The sequence below is a fragment of the Grammomys surdaster genome, unplaced genomic scaffold, assembly GCF_004785775.1.
Source record: "Grammomys surdaster isolate TR1022 unplaced genomic scaffold, NIH_TR_1.0 369, whole genome shotgun sequence".
Lineage (NCBI taxonomy): Eukaryota > Metazoa > Chordata > Mammalia > Rodentia > Muridae > Grammomys > Grammomys surdaster.
In genome coordinates, this window is record NW_021604788.1 from 2,484,337 (window position 1) to 2,492,687 (window position 8,351).

The 8,351-nt window shown below is 33.3% G+C and overlaps 1 pseudogene; it reads left to right on the forward strand.

Moving 5' to 3' along the window:
• Positions 1-1,525: 1,525 nt before the first annotated feature.
• Positions 1,526-2,223, forward strand: LOC114631934 (annotated as a pseudogene).
• The last annotated feature ends 6,128 nt before the right edge of the window (positions 2,224-8,351 follow it).

Consider the following 8,351-nt stretch of genomic DNA (forward strand, 5'->3'; position numbering starts at 1 on the left):
ATATGCATGGGATCACAGCATACCTCATGCATGTTTGGAAGTCAGAGAATAACTCTGGGGAGTCGGTTCTCATTCCTTTCAACATGTGAGTCCATAGAACTAAGTCATGACAAGCGATCTCACTGGACACACTATAATTTTATTTCTGTACTCTATGATAGAAACCCTAATAGGAATAATGTATGGTGGGTACCCTATCATGAAAATGGGAGCATATAATCTAGTGAATTTTTGCAGACTCTATAGGAAACATATTCCATGCTAAAGGACATGGCATCATAAGACTTGCATTTGACTTGCATCATAAGAGATTCATAATGGTGCTCAGAGCAATACTTTATTGTTCATCAACTGAAAACTAGAGTATAGACATCTCGTCTTCTATAGTATTATGGTTTACTGTAATCAATGAGATATGAGATGCCACTAGTTGGAAAAAGTATGTAAATGAGAAGAAAGGCATGATCTTCTAGAAAAAAAGTTGAAATGTTGCTAGTCTATAAATAAAAAACAGATGCTGGGAATGAAAGGGCAAATTGATACCCTGTATTGGAATCACTGCTTTTTGGACAAATGTGACTTTTGATTACTTTGTAGCTAAAAGTGAAAATGTTATTAACTGTGTGCTTCTGAAAATTTCAAACACATTTTAACATAACAAGTCAAAAATGTTTTATAAGCATATATAAGCACATAAAGTTTAAATCAATATAACTGTAAACATGTATTTATTTTATGTGCAAGGGTAAACGACTGTGTGTGTATATGTCAATGACATGAATGTGCTTGGAAACCAAGGAGGATAGAAGAGTAAAATTCTAAGAAAAATAAAACTTTTATTGATTACCACTTTTAAGGTTTTTCTCCTGGACTATGAACAGAACCACTAATGCACATACGTGTCAGATGGGAATATTAAAATACTAAGTTCCTAATCACCTAATTCTATAATATTTAAAGTTCTACATACATTGTTAAAACATCTTAAAATTTTACGAACTTCAAAAATCAGTAATATACTAAAAGGCACTGTTAGAATTTTATGTTTCATATTCTACATGTCCAGCAAAGTTATTTCTAAAAAGAAATTAAGTCATGTATGAAAACTGTTCTAAATTTTCTGCTATAATACTTTATGAAAACTATATTTTATATAAGAAATTTTCATAAGATATTTTATGACTAATTATACTACTGTTGTTATTTCTGATATTATTGTATTAAATTATTTTCTGTGGATTTTCTTGCTGTCCTTAAGTGCTGCAATTTCATTTCTATGTTGACCTTTACAATAGTGAATGATATAATTTTACCAAGAATATATATTTGGTGCCCAAAGAATGTGTTGTTAGCCATTTTTTAGTAAACCTGAAAATTTCATGAATTATTCCTAATTTAGAAATGTCTCTATGTCTGTACAAGAATTACAATAATTAATTCCAAATTCAAAAAATGGGAGTAGCAGAATGCTTTGGTCATTGTTTCACAGTCGTTTAAGAATAGGAAAGAGGGGGAGCTTAGAGAATTCTCTAGCGAGAAAACCCAAGCAATTGCTGCCATGGCGGGGAAGCCAGTCCTTCACTACTTCGATGGCAGGGGAAGAATGGAGCCTATCCGGTGGCTCTTGGCTGCAGCTGGAGTAGAGTTTGAAGGACAATTTATGAAAACTCGGGATGACCTGGAAAGTTTAAGAAATGATGGGAGTTTGATGTTCCAGCAAGTGCCCATGGTGGAGATTGACGGGATGAAGCTGGTGCAGACCAGAGCCATTCTCAACTACATTGCCTCCAAATACAACCTCTATGGGAAGGACATGAAGGAGAGAGCCCTCATTAACATGTATACAGAAGGTATGGCGGATCTGGATTATATGGTTCTCCATTACCCTTATACTCCCCCTGGGGAGAAAGAGGCAAGTCTTGCCGAGATCAAGGACAAAGCAAGGAACCGCTAATTCCCTGCTTATGAAAAGGGGTTGAAGAGCCATGGACAAGATTATCTTGTTGGCAACAGGCTGAGCAAGGAGGATATTTACCTAGTTCAAATGCTCTACCATGTGGAAGAGCTGGACCCAGGCATTATGGACAGCTTCCCTCTGCTGAAGGCACTGAGAACCAGAGTCAGAAACCTCCCACAGTGAAGAAGTTTCTTCAGCCTGGCAGCCAGAGGAAGCCTTTTGATGATTCTAAATGTGTAGAAATTTCAGATAAGATTTTCGGTTAATACAAGCAGCTATGGATATGTTGTACCGACAAAGCCAGCCTTCTAGAACTTTGTAACAATGAAGTGTTTTGACTAAAGTTTGACCCTGCTTATTGGGAGAATAACATGTTTTCTAAGGCTGCTGTGTTAATTCATATACACATAACTGATGAGGAATTGCTTAGGTTGGTATTTGGTTGTAGCCAAAATTGCAATTATGATCACTTCCTCTGATATTACTTTCAATTTCAATAAAATCCAAACAAGCTTTGTAAAAAAAAAAAAAAGAATAGGAAAGAGAAAGTTAATTTAAATTATTTAAGATGGTATAGAATTTTATCCATAGTATACAAAGGAAATGTGGACATGACTTCTGTTATTACTAAATGTAAATTTTAAACAAGATTATTAGTGATTCCTGATCACAGCCTCCAACTCTTTCTATCGCTTTTTTTATGTTAATTCTTTCCTAAGAAAGAACAAACTAATGGTAGCTGCAGCATCCTGGTTTTCATGCCCCCATTAGACAAAAGATCTCTGGTCATACACTTGGGGAACTATGCTAGTGAAAATGTAATGGTTATGTTTGATCTGACAGTAATAGCTCAAACTGCTATTATTGCACAAGAAGTAGAGAAAAAGTGTTAGAACAGAATTGGTTATGAAAATTTTCCATAAGAAAATACAATTAATAATAATTATTATGAAGAAGAAAAGTAAAATTCTGAACAGGTGAGAAATAAAAGCCAAACATGTCTTAAAGTACAACTCTGAATGCACCATTTTTTGTGTAAGCTGTGGAATAATCCTCAAACCACAGTGAGTAAATATTAAGACAACAGTGGAATTAAACTCTGATTTCATTTCAATAGCATAAAAAGGTGGCATGTTTATTCAGAGTAAAACCATCAAAGTTACAGGTTGCTATCAGAAATCTCCGTTTCTAACAAGGACAGTTCTAAATAAGGGAGTTCCTCTGTTACTTTGTAACAGTTTTTCACTGACCCAAATGAAAAATAAGTGCATATTTAACAGGTTAGTAGAAAGGCTGCTCATGTGTACTCCATTATGGCTTGTACAGATCTATGACTAATCTTCAATGTGAGAATATGTGGAGTATAGGGATATGTATGGGCTTCACCACTCCCCGTTTATAATGTTTTTCTAAATAATTTTTCAGTTGCTATATATGATACTTTGACCCACATGCTTTGAATATTTTCTTCTGTGAAATCTTAAAAGCTATAAACTGAATCACATGATATAATATTTTCAGTCAGCAATCCATGGACTTCCTTTATTTGATTTTGCAGGATAACAATATATTTGAGAAAATGGATATGTCAAAAAAGAGTATTCCATTTTCAAAATCTTTTTATTATTAATGCTCATTTTTTAGGTTTTTAGATTTTGTAAATCATTACAAAAATTTTCATATTACCAAAATATTCAGTTGTCTGCCACCTAGTGTATCATCTGCATGTTTTAAGTGAGAACTTATTAAATATTTTCCACTTAGAGACATTTTAAGGAACTCTGCCTTTTCAAATTTTTGACAATAAAGAGAATACCACTTTTCATGAAACATTAGAGTTTCATAATTATGTTTAGAGATGCATAAAATACAATTCTATTTAAAAAATGTAAAATATAGTCAACATTTCAAAATAAAACAATTGTACACAACTCCTATCATTTATAAACCTAACATAGTAACATGATTTACTATACTATAATCTTTAGAATTATCACAGAAAATTCTTTAGTACATTCTTTTATATCACCTTTAGTTAGGAAGAAAATTATGCTTAGAAAAAAGGCAATCTAATTTATAGAATCAATTTTAAAAATAAAACTATTAATAAATTCAAAATTGTATATATAATAACTCCAGAGCAGAAGGTTTTATATTTTTTAAAGTGAATACACTAAGTAATCAGTATCATTATAGAATTTTTATACATCCTTTGTTATGATTCTTCCCTTTTCTATCTGCCTGCTCCACATACTGATGGCCCTCCACTCTCCTGACTCCCTGTTCCTCTTACTGCTAGTCACTTTCCTCCATCTTGTACCACCTATCAGATTTCATATCACTTTATATAGACATTTATTTTCTGTTTATTATGTTGGAACATTCTTATAATTTTTAATACACAAGGAAGCAGATGCAAATAATAAAAATAACATGACATGATGAATGACAGTGCATGGAAGAAACAGACTAAGAACACAGTTTTTTTCTTTCTTTTTTAGAACACAATTTATTTTAATGGGAGACAATTAAATGCAGCTTGGACTCAGATTACTTGTGGGATTATGGGCAGATTATTTGTTATTCACAAAGGGCAATGTATCGTAACTAACAAAATGAAAATAATAATGAAACTTTCCTAGATAGTTTAGATACCTTAGATACAGAGAAACTCTTTGTTATGGTTCAGTATAAACAGAACTCCAGGTGTGCATGTCCCAGTAGTCAGAATCTTGGTGCACAGATGGATACTTTGTGCTAATTAGAAAAGACATTGCCTACTCCCAGCATAAACAGATCTTTCCCAAGAAGCAATGACATTTAGAAGAGCTTGGAATTGATTTCATTCCCCACTTGCTTTCTTGGCTTTTTGTCATGCGAAGTGAACAATTGGAACACGTGTTCAGTACCTAACCCTTCTATTTATTGTGAGTTCTATTAATACTAATGAAAAACTGAGAGGCAAATTAACAGTGCTTACTTTCTCAGCTTTATTTATCACTAACTTAAAAGAATAATACATTAGGGAAAAGCACAGTTTTGTTAGTAACAACCAAAACCTAACAACAAACCAAACTAACCTAACAAACCAACTACCCCCAAAAAATTAAACAGAATTATAGCTTCTGTATTAAGTGTTGAAAAAAATAACCATTTAAACCTGCTGTGTTTGGATTAGAAATATATATATCAAAATTATTTATGTATTTATGTATAAAACTAGATCTCTGTGACATAAATAAATTTCATGTAAAATATTTCAGCAATAAGCCAAGGTCATAATGAATATAATCATAATTTTCTTTATTCCAGTTTTTTAGAGATGTAATTACAATATCATATATTTAAATTTTCAAACAGAACAAGAGTTTTCCTGCAGAATTTCCTTCAAATATTTTACTCATGGAAAATATTATAGATAGCCTATAATGAGTGGCAAAGAGTTGTCTAAACAGTGCACGCAGGAATCTAAAGTAGCTTTCTCTTATTAAACTTTGGATAATCTGAACAGAAAATACTAGTAATAAACGTGACCCATGGAATGGAGTAAAGATCTTAGAGTCTTTAATTACATGCATTGTAGTAAGTCAGACATTGTGAAACATACACAATAACAAATTATAGTTGCATATATCTTATCATAACCATAATAATGAATAGAAGAACCTAGATCCATTTTTGGTAGGTTAATTCTTTCTCTTTTATGCAATATAAAAAATCAAGTACAAATAAACTATGATGTTTGAGAATGTGTGCTTATGAGATGAAACCATAAAGAACAAAGAACACTATGAAATATAGTTTTTTTTATTAGCAAAATGTGATAACTATGAGTCTGATGGAGATAAATATGTTTTTAGTTTTGTTTGATTCCTTTTGCTGGAAAGTTACGATACTTTGATTAAAATTCCTTTCCATCATGGGATAAAACCCAGGAACTTGAACATTCTGGGTAAAAGGTCCAGCACTAATTCAACCCCAGTCTCTTAAGAAGTATGAGAAAGAATCATACTACACTCCCTTGCTTTTTACATTGACCTCAACTTACCATAAAAACTTAAGTGAAATGAAACAGTTGGTCAAACATAATTCTATAATATCTACGATTGCTCTAGTATTAGGCTATATGTTTGCTTAGAACAAAATATTGTAGATGTACTTGCTGATGAAAAAAGATAGGCCTCACTGACAAGTTGCTGAAATATGAGCTGTAAACTAGAATCCTTTTGCTCATAGTACACTCTATATTTTATTCCACTTCATTTTGGGCATTTATAGAGGGGTACCTCAGTGTCAACAGAGATACAAAAGTGCCTACACTCTTTCTCATTGCCGTTTAGAGACAGCAAAAGACATGGGAATGACAGAGTGAATATTTTATTGAGGTTTGTTATGCATTAGGCTTTGGTTTTCTAATAGCAAAATATATCCATGGCATAAGCTCTGAGAAAATCGCAATACACATTGAAGCACATATGAACCTTTTCCACAAATCTTGTATGGGTGCTCCCAATTAGTTGATGATCTAATAGTGAAATTCCAACAAGAAAGTTGCCACCTAAGATGAAGAAAGAAAAACCTTTGGCAGTCTTTTGGATATTCGAGACTCTCTTGCTTGATGCTTTCTATGTATAGTCACTTTAGATATCTCATTCAATATTTATGATCAAGTAGTGGAATTGGAATTCTTTCCTAAGCTGCAGAGATGAGGCTATTGAAACTCAAAAATATTAGCAAATTTTCTAGCTGCACACTAAGGAAATAATGTATTTAAAATTTAGACACAATCCTTCTGGCTCTAAATCCATTTACTTCTAAGCCTGTGTATTCTCTTTAAATACCAAGCTAGCTATCAGGAATTGTCAGTCACAGTATAGTCAGAAAAAAAATAGATCCATGTCCCTTCAATGGGGAGAGAGTTTTCTACAGCAAGTTAGTCAGAAACTGTTAGGGTAGCTCACAGAATAACAAGGTAAAAAGAGATAATTGTGAGGTCATCAATTGCAAGAAGTTACTATCATTACAGTGGCTGTAGAGAAAATAGATGAAACTGATGTTGTAGAATACAGCCTGCTACTGTCCTTCACAGGAGCTGAAAACTTCAAAGAGAATCTGTTTGAGAGAGCACCCATCTATACTGCGATGGGGCAGAAGGGATCTACAACTAACAAGGAATCTCCATTCTGCTGGGACACTTGTTGGAAGATTTTTTTTTGGACTGGATTCAGTTTCTACAGATAGTAATAAAGATTACTCCCATGGTAGTTACATGAGAATACATATTCTAGCTCCTCAACCACAAACTCTAGCCAGTGCTTCCATGATGACTAGTTGCAAAGGAAGGAAAATCAACAGGGATGTACTAATTGCAGTTTGAAGGATGCATTACTCAGTGGTATGTAACACAGCAATGAAGGAGAAATAAAACTCATACCCAAAAGACAAATGATCAAATGACAAAGAAAACTTAAAAGCCCACCTCGAGAAGTCTAAATAACTAGCAATGCACTAAAATGAGCAGAAAACAAGCCAAAATTTAAGAGACAAAGAAAACTGCCTGCTATGATACAAGACAGGCAGAAAGTAGAGGAATGAAGAAATAAGTCTAAAAATAAAGTTACATCTTAGCATTGCCTATTAATGCTCATAAGGGACACTGATTTGAATGATAATTCCAATTGTTGGTTTTTCTTATGTCTGAATAGCGCTTTCAGAAATCAATTCCTTTGTTATATAAAATAGCAGCAGCTTATAATTAAAGAGGGCAACACACATTTTAAACAAAAGAATTGATGTCTAATTCTAGATAGTGAGAAAATAGCACCAAAATGCAAGACCAGAAAAGAGGGGGAATAAAGACAATTTCAAAGGAAATAGGAAAAATACAAGGCTAATATAGTCATTAGACAATGTAAGTATACAAAATTTGTGCCCTCTTTCCTATTATGTTTCTGTAATTATCAGAAGATTATAAAATCTAGAAAGAAGGATATCAGAGATGTTTGGCAAAATTTAAAATGTTATGCTCCTTACAAATCTCTAGTTAAGGCTTTTGAATAGAATTTTCTATAGTGAAATAATTTTCTTTTTTTTAGTGCTTTATTGAGAGAGATTGACACACAAAGTTCATGTATGTGGAACAGCCAAGATGGCTCATCCTGTAAAAGTAATTGCTTGTAAGCCTCAAGACCCGAGCTGGGTTCCTAGGATCGAAAGTGGAAGGAGGTACCTGATTCTGAAAAGTTGTCCTCTGATCTCCACATGTGCACCAGGGAATGCACTCATGAACACACACATGCACACATACATGCACACACACACATGCACACACACACACAGAGAGAGAGAGAGAGAGAGAGAGAGAGAGAGAGAGAGAGAGAGAGAGAGAGAGAGA